Below are 15,922 nucleotides of genomic sequence, written 5' to 3' on the forward strand. Positions count from 1 at the left end.
CAGAACAAAAATCAATATTTGCCCCAGACAGGTCACTAAAACACACAGATACAACTGTTTGGTAAGGGGTTTTGAGGGCAGAAATACCACTGATGTTGACAACAAAAGCATGTATTGGACAACACATGATTGTGTCCCAAAGGGAGGGACAAAAAGATAACATCTGGGTCACTAAACATAATTAAGATTTAGTACATTAAAGTAAAACACACTTTTCTGTTCTACTTGTATGCTCTTTGCATTTTTTGATGCTTTGTGCACAGCAGTTTTGCTTTGCAGGTTTTGTTTCTAAACATCACCAAAGGCCTCATATGAAACAATAAGACAAAGGGCCCTAAATCAATGCATAACCCAACTGGATTGTCATTGCAAGTTTCAGTCCGACCCATTTGTCATTTTCACGCCCACTTTGTGTAAGTACTTGTGCCCATTGGTGCGCCCATGAGCATACTGCTCTTAAAATGAGGTGTGGTAAGGTGCATTGCTGGCTCATCTTGAGGCAGCAGAAAGCCATTGCGCCATTGACCAACAAAAACCTGGTCTAAAGTCAATGCCACTGTATTTTAGAAGATGCATTATTCACTCCACGTACGCTCTTGCTTGTTACACACTCAGGCGCACAACAAGCTATTGATGCATTTGCTCATATGCAGTCAAATGAAGTTGTTGATGGGACAGAGGGTCCACCGCCCAGAGACCACATACCTGTCCCTTCCCTCGCTTCACAATATGACATGGCAACATTACTTCAGCACCCTCTGTCAATGGACAGCGACAAGTAAACAGAATGCCACTCCCAATCAGTGCAGGATATAAAACTCATTAATATTCAATTCAAGGGTTGTAATAGTTAGCCTCAATGCTTGATTTATAACGTTGACAATTCTAAGTTGAATTGCTGTTCAGCTCCTTTTTTTTTTGCACGTTTATTCTGTTTAAACCGGGTATTTCACAGTTGCAGATAATAAACAGACTAAACTAATATTATTTGTACTATTTGAAGAATTAGATTCCAGTGGTGGCTGCGTAGAACCCTTTCCGACTTGTGTAATCCAAACATTTCCAATGACTCCAGAGTGTTGTAAAGAGAGAGATGTAAACAGGTTTTTATCTAACAAAATATTCTGCAGACATGCTAGCGGCTGTGTCTGGTTGTAATTAGGCACAGCGGTGCTTTGAGCTGAACGCTAACATCACAATGCTAACATGTTAGTCAAGTCAAGTCAATTTCACAATCTGTTCAGCCGGGTATAATGTTCTGATCATCTGTGTGTAGCATTTTAGCATACTAACATTTGCTACTTAGACACAAAGTATAGCTGAGGCTGGACGAAATGGCTGTAGTTTTCCAGCTTTTAGGTCAAAAACTAAAGTATTGGGCAAATCCATTTTTTTAAATGATGGTGAAAAAAGGAGGACAGGAGCACAGTGAAGGTATCACTGACATTGCCACAAATAATCCTCTGGGAAACATTTTCCGAACTTCAAAGCAATCCATCCAGTTGTTTAAATATTTCACTCTAAACCAAAAAAAAGTCATCCTGCTGGTGAAAATGTGACCAATCCCTAAAGTCAGTGGGATTCATCAGCTGAGGACTTAGAATAAATTCACCCATTAACACAGGATGTCAGCTTATTGTGTTTAACACAATTTCCCTGCAACATTCTCTAAATATGTGATGATCTATTTGCGACAAAGTTGTTGACATCTTAACGATGTTCAGAAGCCTTAGTGGCAGAAGTGTGACATTGGTTTCTCTTTTAGACTCTATTAACAATCAGTTGTGAAAAAAACATTTGAAATGGTAACTTAAGTCAAACTTACAGTTCATAGAATATACTGTACAGTAACTGAATAGCATATTTCTGTTAGTCAAATCGTAATACAGAGCCAACAGCTGAATCATCGTACAGATATTGAAATGCAAGAGAGGCTGAAGGTTTAAGATGACCACGATGAAGACAGGAAATTCATAACCACTTGACCTCTGCTAAGTAAAAGCAGCAAACCATCCATGGACATTTAACCTCTAAAATGTATATTAACTTTACTCTTCAGTGGAGGGTCTGAAACAATCAGCCCTCTGATGAGGACATTGTTTGGATTTCAGTGCACTGTCTCTGTTATGTGACTGGCAGGCAGATGTGTTGTGGACATGCTTTTAGTTCAGAAAATGACTTGGGTTAATGAGCTGATTGTCTTCATTTCTGTTACTACCATTACGATTTGTGTTTTTAACACAACTTATACACTTGTGCTGCTGAATATTGTTGAAATATTTATATTAATGCAAAAATTCACACAATGTGCTCTTTAATATGAAAACACAGTACTAAATTCCTTCCATTGTTAGATTGGTATAGTTGATTTTTACCAGTGAAGCTTTTGAAATGTAGCTGTAAAAGTATTCAACCCCATTTACCCACTCAGGGTGAATCGCTCTGCAGGAAAAAACATTTCAGAACATAAATTTTTCATAGCTCATCTTCAGATTCAAAATGGCTTTGATTTTATCTCTCTCACAAGGGGGCTTAGACCCTTACCAGTTCACCTTAACAGGCTTTTAGGGAGGGGGGGGTGTACTGTATGGGTGAGTCAAGTCAAATATTCTTCACTGACTTCACAGCATATCCCGACACACCAACATCCCTTTATTGCAAAGACCTTGTAGAGTGACTCAAAAGATGGTATGTTTCAGGTCATCTGGTAGACGTCTGATAACTGTTCTCAGAGTCCAAACTAAACATATAAGGCAGGCACAAGCATCAGACTTTTATCCATCCTGAAATCTCCCCTTTTTAATTCTGCATTTTCATCTAGCAAATGTATTTTTTTAAATTGTGTGTATCCATCAATGCATTTTGACTTGCTTTTGGGAATGAAATGTGCAGTAGATAACCTAGTTGCTTCATGAATAGTTTAGATTTAAGCATTCTTAACAAGACTAACAAATTCCAACCATATTTGTTTGGTCCTAAAATTTTGTCATTTCAGATTTCCCATTTTACATCTCCACTAAATTAGAGAAACCCCTTTCTGTCTAATTTCAGAAATCCAAAACATACATTATTTTACTGTTTTAACTGCTACAAATCGTAATTCTACTGCATCCCCTTGCCCCCTCTTCTCTGACATTATCATGATCGGGTAGACCCCGGTGTGGCAGTAGCCCTTCCTGCATTTGTAACTCTATAGGGGCCATTACAAATAGCTGACCTCACAATTACAGTTTATGTGTACTCTAGCTCTACAGACTCACTTCCATCACCTATACCTTACCTGCTCGGTCTACTGCATGATGGCAGCTTTAGATATGTATGTCCCAAGATATTTATTTCATTGAATTCTGCAGAATGTTTCTATGAAATTGACGTGATTTTGTTGAGCGGCTCCACATCATGGAGAGACACACCTTGTGAGACAGGTTAAAATTAGCCTACAGTTCACTGTACAACGAGGCCGGCAGCATGAGTCATTGAAGAAAATGGACTTGTCTAAAAAAAAAAATAAAACAGCCCAGCAGCTGGTGCGCGCCTTGCTCGAAGACACTTCGGCGAATGAAGGGTGGGGTTGATGAACCCGTGTCTCTCTTAGTACAATCTTCCCTCCCATCCTTCTTTCTTAAAATAAGATGGCACTCCTGTGTTGAGTTGCTTATTCTAATATGACACACCTGCTTCACTACCTAAAGGTTACGAGTAGGTGGTTAAACGCCGTTTAATCCTCCATGGCAACGCTGCTGTTAGTTTGATGGGGAGCAGGATTGGTCAACGGCAGCTGACCGCGCCCTCAACCCATATAAGCTACCTACCAAACTATTACCATCAAGTGTCGGGGGAATGACGGCTCTGCTGCTGCTGCTGCTGCTCTCGGTGCGGCGGAGGAGAGAAAGCATCTTTGTCTGCACGGAGGAGCTCTGGGCTTCCCTGCCCGCCTGCGTTCATCGACACACCAACATCTAACAAACAAGAAGACTATCCTTTCTGAAGACAGAGGTCGCATATTCATCTGCCGCATTCATCTCTGCTCAATTTAGGATTTTTTTTTTCTACCCCCTCCTCCCCGGTTCCTCTTTTGTGCTTGCGACTGCCCTGCCGGAATAATCAACCCCCCTCGCTCCGTATCCATGTGTCGGATCGCTGGGTGATGCACAGGTAAATGACACCGCACGCCTCCTACATATAAACGACCTTATGGATACGGTAATTATCTGTAATAGCGTGCTGCGGTAGAAAGCTACCAGATAAGCCGTGCCGTATCTGTGTGTGTGTGAGTGCGTGTGTGTGTTTTTCAATGTCAGTGGTCCGGGATTGTTTGTATTCCAATCCAGGGGATGTTGGAGCCGCTGCTCACCAATTATTGACACTTGTCTCGAGGTGTCTTTTGGAGATTTCACTTAATGCAGCCAGAGATAACCAGCTTTTAACCGTCTTTGTTATCAGTGTTTACAGTCAGTTGAGGTGGGTGGAGGAGAGGTAGGGGTTTTTCAAATTCCACACGGTTGCGGATGGGGTCGCTTAATTGCATGCCGGAAGACATGTCCGGTGGTTGGGGCTACAGCACCTACAGTGGTGGCTCTTCCTTTCAATAAAGGCTGCAGAAATATGAAAAAGGAGCCACACAACCTATTGTTTGATTTTCTCCAGGTGCCACAATGCCCGGGGTTGGCTATGTATTCATTTTGTATATAAAAGTGAAGTTAAGGTGGTGTTTGGGTCATGCAGCATGCAGGGCCCTTGTCTCTGAAATGCTTGAGGTAGCCTATTTATTATTGAGAGGGATTTTATGTTCTGTGCCAAAAGGATTGTGCAGTTTAAAGATAGGAAGCAGCGAGACAGAAGCACAGTGAAACAGTAGTTGAGTCAAGCAGCTCTGCCACATCATCTGCAACAAAGGAAGCACCCTCGTCTAAATGTTATCCTTAAAACCCTTCAAATCAGGGGGAAAGTTGTGAGCTGGTAAGAAAAGGTTTCCTACCTGTGTGATAACATAATGTTTCTTAAAAGCTGCAGCCCAGAATGCTCACCCCCATAGGAAGCTGCTGCCTCCATACAGCAAATTACCTGGCACCTGTTCAGCAGGTTTGACCGCTGAGGGGGTGGTGAGGTTCAAATTAAAGCTCCAAAATACAATAATAAAAAAAAGATAAAAAAATAACACTCTTTTAAAACACGGCATATTCTAAGTGGATGAATGTGAATGGACAGAGAAAGACAATCTGACTTAATCATTATTATATAGACTTTTCATATTATAATATTATTCAAGGCAGTGTTTGTTTTATTTTTTTGACTGTCCTCTTGTCTTGTTGCTTGAAATGGTAATGAGTCTATGGGGGGAGGTGCCCAAGATTGTGAGCTGCACCCCTGCACATCTCGCATAGGTGCTGCTGCACCTCCAGTAAACCATATTTGCTTTGCAAATTCTACTCTATCGGTAACACGGCACATTTTGTTGCCGACTTCTCTGAGGAGGGAAACTGAAACCACTGTATTCACAGAACATGCAAGCGCTCTACTAGCTCAGATTTCCCTTTCACCAGAATTAGGTGACCACCTCTGCTTGGCTACTGTTGCTCGCTATCTTTCAGCCCCTCACTTGTGGCGAGCACAGAAGTGTTGCGTCTCAGATCCGTTGCATGTCCTCTCATTACCACTTGCTATTTGGCTGCACTCTTAAATCCCTGCCGGTTTAGCTGACATACTCATTTAAATGCTGTTGCATTCTTTAGTAAGCCACTTGGTTTCCTAAATGAGAGCCACAGTGACAACAAGGAAGTCATGCTAAAAACAAGAACTATACACTTATGCAATTCTGAGCACGACTTTTGTGCATTCGGTGTCGTTGTGGTGATATTTCTAGACAGCAATACAACAGCAGGGTGTGTCACAGTCTTTTTTTTGTTTGGTATTTTTGCTATACTGCATTTTATTTCCCCTCGGTCATGCTTCATTTATGTTTGCAGCTTTACGTGTTTATTTTTATTTCTCATCTGTTCTATTTTGAAACCGGATACGCCACTGCCAAGATTTTACTCACCACTCAGTATTTTTGGTGCCTTCAGTGCCATCTTTACCACACTCCTGTTGCTATGGTCTGACTCACAAGACATCTGTCTCCATCACTGCTTCCAATGAGATTTATGGGTTTGGGTAGAGTTAGCATCTTTTTTTTTTTTATTTATAAGAAGATGGTCTCACTGCTGCTGCTACAACAACAACAACTAGCACCACAGTACTGGTAAAAATATTTTAATATAATTTATTAAAATAATAATATAATTAAGCGCGTACATCATCATACATCATGTTACTTTACATACAGCTCAATGATTGAAATTCTTTAAGCCGTTATCTCGTAAAGCTGCTCTCATGTGACTTTTACATTAGCAGGGCAGCTGCTGAGTGTGAATAAAAAAAATGTCTGGAATTAAGATATCTGGTACAAAGCACCAGCCAATATGCAAAGAAAGATGGATGATTGGATGACACAAAGGTTGAGGCGGAGAATGTTTGAAATAACGTCCGGGCAGAGTTGACGTGTGTGTGTGTGTGTGTGTGTGTGTGTATGTATGTGTGTGTGTGTGTGTGTGTGTGTGTGTGTGTGTGTGTGTGTCACAGCTCAATAGCTTCAGCATGCATACTGGGGAAGTAGAAGGTTACAGATATTGTGTGGCATTGCGAATTGTGTCGCTTCCTCTCTATCATACCCCATCAAGGTCATATCCACAGACTGAAAGTGGTGGCCCTGGCCTTTTCCACTCCTGGCTCTGGCAGAGGAAGGGGGCCCGCGGACCACTGCTGCTTCTAATCAGGGCTGACGCGTGACTCAGTTGCATGCCAGCTGCACAGCCAAACCGGGATTATTGTCCCTGGATGGTGAAGACAAAAAAACCCAAAAAAGGTCACTGTTGAGATCTTTGTCTCTCTACACCTTTGGCAAGTTTGGGTTATTTCATTATTTGTGCATTATTTCGAATGAAAATGAAATATTAAAATAACTGAAATCTTGCACACAATATCAGTCACATAGCTGGGAGCCTTATAGTCAGAGTTGTGACACCAGCAGCACACTGTTGGTTATGTTTTAATCTGGGTCATTGTGCCATTAGCTTTTAAGAGTAGATAGAAGGATGTACAACAGTATTAAAGTCCAGATATGGACACAGACATTTCTAGAAAAAGCAATCTGCCAATACAACAGTTTCAATAGGTTTTGGAAAAGTTTGATTGATATTGTTATATATCAGTGAAATAATAACCTCTGAAATTGCCAGTAATTTTCACCACAGGTGTTACAGTAGGTGGAATGGAACGGAAGGTGCTCTATAATTTTCTGTAAGCAGAATGCTACTCAGGATTCAGCGAAGGTTGCCACATTGGATCCTGTCATGCTGGTTGACGTGGGGACAAAATTGTTCTTTGAAAAGCTCAGCTCTGATTTATTAAATATGTGAATGACATACAAATGTACCAGATCAAATGTTAGCGTGAGACAATGCAGCCATTATGAACAGTGAACAACGTTTCTTCTTGTGTATTTAATTCACTTTTTTTTTTTCCTTGATGCAAAGCTGTTACACTTTAAATACTCTCAATGTCATTTCGATGGACCAGGACAGTTGAGGAAGTACAATGAGGAAAAGTCAAACCTGCTTTTAATAGTTATACGTTTTGCTGCTGCCCCTGTCCACAGCTGTACGTTGCTTTGCTCTCGTGCCGGTACTGTCTGCTTCTCTAAACTGGAAGTGTGCCAAACACAATCTACTCAAAAAAGTCCCTTTAAGTGACAGTTTTACTACAGATAAAAGCTAATTTGTGTAAAGCTGAAATGACACAGCTTTTATAACTGATGACCTCCTAAGGTTGACGCCACTCTGTCCAATTAGCTTCTAGTCTTGATGAAGAGGATATTGTAATAACAAAGAAAAACATAATAAAAGTAATGTAAGTGTTCATAATCACATGATTGCACAGTTCTATTGTAATTTGACCAAAATAGCATACAGAATAATGAGTCTATAAAGATGAAAGCCACTAAAGGTGAGTAAGCATTCTCTATTAAACCTTAGATATGCGACCCAGCAGTTAAAGAGAGCAGTGTTGTCTTTCTGTTCCATACAGGTGTCTTGTGCACATTCAGAAGTGTTGCATTACATTGCAAACGTAAGTATTTCAGCTCATCCATTGTTGTTACTGTGTGACAGCATGAGAAAAGGAAGCTGAAACCGCACTGTTAACCAAAATATGCCCAGGCAGCATAATCAGTGCCCTTAGAGATATAAAACACAATATCACCCTGTCAGGGTATACATTATGCAGTTACAGTGCTCAGAAGACGGCAATGCAACGAGGCCCAAATTTTACTACACAGCACTGGCAGGGAAAATCTGTACTACTCTGTATGCTCTACTGTACATTACATTACATTACAGTCATTTAGCAAACGCTTTTATCCAAAGCAACTTCAACATTGGTAATCAAAAGAACTACTAGTCACACTGTATTATTTTGAATCTACATTTTTTAGTAGAGCTGGGTGGTGTGATATAGGACTATATTGTCTGGGATTTTAGGTAGTCTTCCAGTAACTTTGTGTGTATTTTCTTCATCCCAAAGGCTAAATTACAGCTAAGTGGCCCAAATTGGGGAGCTTAATTGACTGTGAAAGAACCAGTCTTTCCTAAAATACCATCACATTACTATATATTGATATACTTTGCAAGTATATTAAAGTATTTGATCCAGAATCCTCTGATATTTGGGTTTGTCAAGTTTCAAATTATGCTTCAGTAATGAATGTCAAGGAAAAACAAGTCCGATAACAGACTGGTTCAATACGGCAATATTTATGATAGACCTGCAGTTAGCTTCCTTTACGGTGCTTTTTTTTTTTTTTTTAAAGTGTGCATAGGACCATTTCTTTTACTTAAACACCATTGACAAGAAGAAGGTCAGACATTCACCTTGGCTGTCAGCCTGATAATACCCTTTATCTAAATCACCTCAGCAGCTGCTAACTAAAAAATCCAAATACAGTTTGGCCAGTTGAAACGTTTTGATTGAACTTGCATCAGATCTGTTGCCAGGGACTTCTGACGGGGCTGCCGAGGTCTTACACTATCTTCGTTGCAGATCGCTCAATGAATCTTTCTCTTTCATTCCAGACGTTACTCTCACCAGCACAGGCATTCATCTTTTCGGGGTAATATCCACGGGACTCGGTTCACGATGAAAGGTAGCTCCTGTGTGTGTGTGGGGGGGGAAAGCTGGTCGGTCGTTGTAACATGCTGTAAGAGTAGAGGTTAAAGAAGCCCAGTCCTTTCTCCTACCTTATCATGTCACAATAAGGCGGATGGCAGATTTACGTGGATGCAATTGATCAGTGAGTGGCATATCAGGCTGGGCCTGGATCAAGAGATTTTTAGCAGCTGCCTGGCTGTCCATCCATCACGCTGATCTCTGCTGGGCCTGAACCGGGCCTGTCACACTTAGATGGCCAACTGACTGCAGCATAGGGGGATGGTGTGGTAAACACTGGGACAGTCATTTATTTCAATTCACTCTGTGTCTGCAGGCGTCTCTCATGGGGAGCAGATTCATGCTAATTCGTTATAGTATGCATCGGAAATCTCATCTAATACTGCATCGCAAAATCAATCTTATCCTTGCCCGAGGCTGCTTCATCTATAAAGGCGTTTGTCTGGTGTGTCCTACCTGTGTGAGGAGGCTCCATGCCGTATCAGTGTCAGCATTCATTGGGTCTTAGTGAAGCTCTCTGATCCCAGCCAAGGAGCTGTTACCCAAGATTAACCCAGGCTGTTCTGTTGCATAGCGGCTGAAGAGAGGTGTGTGTGTGTGTGTGTGTGTGTGTGTGTGTGTGTGTGTGTGTGTGTGTGTGTGTGTGTGTGTGTGTGTATGTGTGTGTGTGTGTGTGTGTGTGTGTGTGTGTGTGTGTGTGTGGCTGCGTGTGTGAAAAGAAGAGAATCAGAGTAGGATGCTTGCTTGCTCCCACTCTCCATTTTGTCTGGTGGCATCCTCCTCAGGATGAGATGTGACAGCACTGGATGATCTAATCATGGATGTCATAGCATAGCTGCTTATTAACAGAGATTTCAAGGGCAAACATTTCCATCATTAGCAGTATACAGTATAGTTGTCTGAGTGATGGCTCTTGGTAATGTCACTGAAGCACAGGAGGGACTAGTTGTCTCATTAGATTTTTTTGGCATGTGGAGCTAATTTCTAGAACACGCATTGATACGTAATGAACGAGAGGATGAAATCTCTGCTGCAATTGAAGTGTTCTTTGAGAGTTGAGGGGGGAGGAAATGTCATTCATAGTAAAGATCATTTGCTTTCATGATGGTCATGTTTTAAATTATTTGTTTACTCGGAGTCCTAAAGAGGCAGTCTGAAAGATGTGCAAATTTGTGAAGTGTCACAGTAATAGAGGGTTTTCATTGATCTTTGATATGTGTAAAATGTTAACTCCCCTGCAGTGTATTTCCTCTAGATTGCTTTTGGATCAGGGTGTGTTTTGACAGTCTAGATTAAATATAAATGCATTTAAAAAAAACACACAAATAATGTACAGCTTTTTTTTGGTGTGTGTATGTGTGTTTATCTGTGTAGTTACTTGAGTTCATCTTTGTGATGCTTCAAGGATCTCTCTTTGAGATGTTTTCCCACATTACCTGTCTGTGAGCTGTAGTACACTGGTCTGAACAGGCTTAATAAGCTTAATAAATGATCTCAATATTTATATATATTTTATTCTGCCACAATTTAACTGATAAGGTTGAGCATTGTTATTAATAAAAAAAAAATCTATCAGCAATTATCTAATTCATTTTTTAAATAATGTTTTGATGATATAATAAATAATTGATTGTTTAAGCAATTTTAAAGCTACTCGTGCCAAATTTGATAGTTACAGGTAGAGATACACCAATACCACGTTTTGACAGTTCAAATACAAGTACTTACATTTGGGTACTTGCCGATATAGAGTACCGATATGAGTACTTAATGATACTATTACAGTGCTAACATTGACTTTGAAAACATGTATTGTTTTAAATAGATGTTTCTCACATTCTAACTGTAACAAATTAAATATACAACATCAATGGCTGACATTTTAAAATTCAACTTTGTGTTTTTCTGAATCAAACTGAGCATAGTTTGTATTTGGGATGTTAATAATAAAACGTTAACCGACAATACAAATGTTGACCGATTTAAAGCTATCAGTTAAACAGTTCAAAGAAATATAAAAAAAAAAAAAGCTGAGCAAAACTCAGTGGAGCAGCTTGCAATAAACTGGTGGAGACAGAGGATAGCAGGCAGACACACAGCCGACAACCTCGCAGCTAAAGTAATTGATGTGGGGGAGACTTACTGGGAAAGTGGGTGCACACAGTGGTATCAGGTGCAGTTTTTTTTGGAGTAGTTTTATGATTACGAGTACATTAGCACAGTATCAGACCAGTATTTGTCCAAGACCAAACAATTAAATGAGAAAATAATAATTTTCTGCAGCTCTTATTTCTGGTGGATTACTGTGTAACATAAACGCTGTTTACCTCGCCTTAAGATAAAACAATTGCCTCTGTGATCATTTTATTAAAAACCCTAACTAACCCTAACCCTAACCCTAACCCTTTCAAATCTCAAACCTGTGACTCAAACATTTTTTATTGTATTTCATATCTTATGTCATGGACCTGAAGCAATACGCCCCCTCCAGTGCAGCCCTTTGCATTGTTTTAACGCATGGCTGTTTTTTGGTCTGAACACCCATTTGGCCAGGCAGCTATTTCCCTGAAATATTAGCACACTATATCATCAGAGAGAATATCAAATGCATCTCTGAGGCTAAAAGATTTTCCCACTCATTCCTGCTTTGGCTTACCTGCGTCGGATTGACAGCGCCCGACTAAATTGCGCTCCACGCCGTCCTCTGCTCGTCCACACACATCACTCATGTCATTATGTGCTGAAACAGAGTAGAGTGGGTGGCAAGCGTCTATGCCAGTCTCTTAAAAAAATATACCTAAGACAAATAGTTCTGCAGTGAGGATCATGTTCTGTGTGGAATGAAACACTGACGTATAAGTGAATAAATTCAAATGTTGACACGGGCTGAGCTCTGTCTAATGATGGTGATAATGATGAGCCCCTGATAGCCACCATAGACCTCCACCCCTCAGTGTGATAAGGGTGGTGCTGTGATCCTGCTGAACTGGGCTGATACTTTGATTACAGCCGGTTCATTTTGCAGTGCTCATCCAAACCGGATGCCGCTTGCTGTCTTGTCATTTAAATCACATTTTGCTGTAACCCAACCAAATTGCATCTGTAAGGAAAGCATTTCAAATGGTATTGCAGCTATAGCAAACAGATGTGCATGCATTTTATCCTTTACTCCTACGCCTACAGTACATTTACTTAATGAGGGTACTGTGTGCACAGTACCATGTTTATGCTTGTAGCTAGTGTTAGGCAGCTAACTAATTACCTGGCTTGCTGGTTTGTGAAAATGTCAGCTGTTACAGTGGCCCTGTGTCACTGGTAAAATGTTCTGTTAACATGCACTCACTGTTTAGTATAGTATAGTATAGATACTTTAAATCAGTTGTTAAAGCCAGAGCGTCATACCTGCTCATATTTATCCACTTAAATCTACAGGTGCAGTAAAAACAATTTTTTTTTCTCGTGTATGCCTGTATTTGTGAGCTCTCCCAGCAAGACAAATTGGCAGTTTGTGAAGAAACATAAAAGGCACCGACACATATCCACAGCACGACCATGACCGCAAACCGCAACAACAGTTCACACAATTGTTGTTGTTGAATATTTACAATTAAGATCAATACTATCAAATGCTACTTTCATGTCACTGATAAAAAACAATTTGCACAGCGTGAAGAGAGTGCCTGTACAAACATCTCATTTTCAGCACTACATATATTGGAAGGGTTATACATCTCCCTAAATTATACAACACATAAATCATCAGGATAACAGCTGATGCAGAGATGTGAGTTAACGGTCAAGAGGAGGATCAAGTGGAGGATGATGATGAGGAGGATAATGACGGCTGTGTTGTTGATGAAGAGAACAGGCCTGATGGCAGGGGTGATGATGCTGCTGATGCTGATGTTGATGAGGCCGGTGATTATATCTCTTAAGCTCGCAGCTGAAGTAAAAAGCATTCCACAGATGCAAAACATCTGTGAAAATAATATGCAGAGAACATCACGACCGAAAGCAAATGTTTATAGCATGGTTTGACGTTTTTCATTGCTGGTGCTGCTGCAGTATGATGTCTAATTGGTACCACTACCAATGTCTCTCCTCATATTGGATTAGTGGTATCATGTCCTTTTTAAATCTAGAGAAGATTAGATATTCTGTCAGAGCTAATTCTGATACATTCTATAATAAGTGGCAATCTTTTTTAATGTTCTTCAACTCTCTGCAATATCTGTTCCCTGACTGATGGACTGATGGTTTGTCTCTCGTTTTGCTGGTTTTTTTTGTGGCTTTGAACTTTGAATAGTATGATTACATCTTTAAAATGCATTAAGTATGGCTTTCATGATCCTTTGACGTAAAGTACTTTGACTGTATTTGATTATGTGTTTCTACTTTTTGAATGTGATTGTTAAACTGACATTGTTTTCTCTTTTCATGCGTCATATTTATTTCTATATACTATATGCTGTATATATCTACAAGAGCGTTACTTCAATAAAATACCCTCTAAAATGAGCAAAAGCTGAATAGTTAGGGAAGTATCTAATCAACCACCTTTTAAAAGTCTTTATATTTGATGCTACAAACACATTTCAGTCAACACTCAAAAGTATTGAGTGTCAATATCAAGCCCAAAATATTCTCAATAATATTAGACCATGTTGTGAAAAGTGATTCATCAAGATCAAGATCCCACCAGTGTAGCGTCAAATATTTGATTTTCTATGAAACAATGACGATGGTCAGCTGCAAAAAGTTGTACTGTAATTGACACAACTTAAGAGTAACACACTGATGGAACAACTCCTCCAGCTCCCCCATCTCTATATACTAAAGTAGACACATTCTCAGCAAAAAAAGTCATCTATGAGTAATTAAAGTTTCAAATCTCACACCAGCCACATAGAGGAGTGCATGCCCATCATAAAAGATTAAGTTATTCCAATGAAGTTGCCTCCAAAAAAAGACTGAGGAAAAAGTAGAAGGAATAAAATGTAAGATTCATAAAGCTGGGTGAAGAGAGTGTTGTTTTCAGCATGACATACATTTGAAGTCGGGCCACTGTGATGCACTGTGGAAAATATCTCACGACTAGCACTGAGAGCCGGAAACTTCAGGGCAGATGCCCAAAGGAATCATGAAGCAACATCACTTTGTTTTAATTACGACCTCCGTCAAATGATCACGATTTCCCTCATGTTATGTGTTGATCACAGTATAGAGTGGGAGCTGCATGACAAAAGTCAAGGTGACACTTGAAGAGGAGTAGCATCACCTAAATGTTTCATGCGCGCACTGCTGGAAGGAAAACTGGATCATGTAATTGGAGACCATATTAAAAGCTGGCACTGTTTACACTTGTGTTGCACTTAATAGATGTGAACTGTATAAACCGCTGATTAGCTGAATTAGCTGAATAATCATACAAATACATTCCGACAGCTTGACTTTTACTGTTCAATTCAGTTGTTTTGGAGTATACAGAAATGATTACTGACATCAGGGAGATTGTGTATGGGCAGATTATACTTTTGTATACATTCACATTGAACAATATTGAAATCTATTGGTCAGCCTGAAAAAAAAGCAAATACATTATCATACCTAATAACGTTGCAAATATAGTGGATGGCCTCAATTCTTCAAGTCTTGAAAATGCAGACATCACAGGGCAGGGTGCAGTGGTAACCATTCATTATCCAGAAGACTTTTCTGGATTCAGAACTTTACCTTAGTGCTGGTTGAATTCTCATTTTTTCTCTTCACTTCTCTTCTCTCTCACTTTTAGTACAAACCTGTTTGATTTTTCTATCACGTAAGGAAAATAGTTCAACAAAATTATGCAGAGTAACTTGCAAATGGTTGTCGTGTCCTCCATATTTAAAAAATATTTAAAAGCCTTAAGGCGTTATTTGGAAAATTATTTGGAATTAGACAGCCTGCTTGATCTATTATGACGTTGAAATGTGGACTTCAAGAGAATTAGATCCGGAGATGGGACACAGCTTGTAATAAGGTACAGACAGCTCATTCAAATGACTTTAATTGGTATTGTGCTGATGAGATTACAAAATTTAATTAAAACAAAACAAATCACAGCTTTGTGTGCAAACAGAGCTGGCCAAACATAGAAAGCATCGTCTTACATCATATTTCAGTGGAATCTAATTATCTAAAACAACGATTCCAAGAAAACTAACTAAAAACTAAGAAAATTTGTTCAAATATACGATTATATTAGTCTAATGTGATTCTTAACAGTAGAATGTTGCTCATTACATTGTATGTTTAAAAAAAAAAATCTATCTGTCATATTGTGATACATATTGATAGTGAAAAAAAAACATTTTCTATGTTGTAATTAAGATTTTAGCCATATCATTAAGCCCAATATTCAAAGCATAACTTCAGCTCTTTTTTTTGGATACATTTACTGCCCTTATATTGCATAGTTTAAGGTAATCTAAATGGAGGAGGGAAAATAAGAGTTTGAATGGCTCACATTTCCAGTCCTGAGATGGAACTAAATTAAAGAAGACGGCTCTTCGAGGCTGGATTCACTAAGGAGTCGCTGGCATGGAGGACACAGACCGAATTTATTCCAAGCTAAAACCCAGCAACAATAGCTCACTGAGGCTGCTTTCATAGGCGCCTAGTA

At 39.6% G+C, this 15,922-nt stretch overlaps 1 protein-coding gene across 5 annotated transcripts in view; it reads left to right on the forward strand.

The window, feature by feature from the left end:
* The first annotated feature begins 3,841 nt into the window (after positions 1–3,841).
* The window catches only part of LOC137876349 (neurexin-2-like), a 109,646-nt gene continuing 97,565 nt past the window's right edge, over positions 3,842–15,922 (forward strand). For all 5 annotated transcript variants that reach the window (XM_068715836.1, XM_068715839.1, XM_068715837.1 and 2 more), the window contains exon 1: positions 3,842–4,155. The gene's annotated coding sequence lies outside the window, so the exon portion shown is untranslated. The remainder of the gene's footprint in view (positions 4,156–15,922) is intronic.

The sequence above is a fragment of the Cebidichthys violaceus genome, unplaced genomic scaffold (genome assembly GCF_023349555.1).
Source record: "Cebidichthys violaceus isolate CVI_PGR_0920_01 unplaced genomic scaffold, fCebVio1.0.p SCAF_20, whole genome shotgun sequence".
Taxonomy (NCBI): domain Eukaryota; kingdom Metazoa; phylum Chordata; class Actinopteri; order Perciformes; family Stichaeidae; genus Cebidichthys; species Cebidichthys violaceus.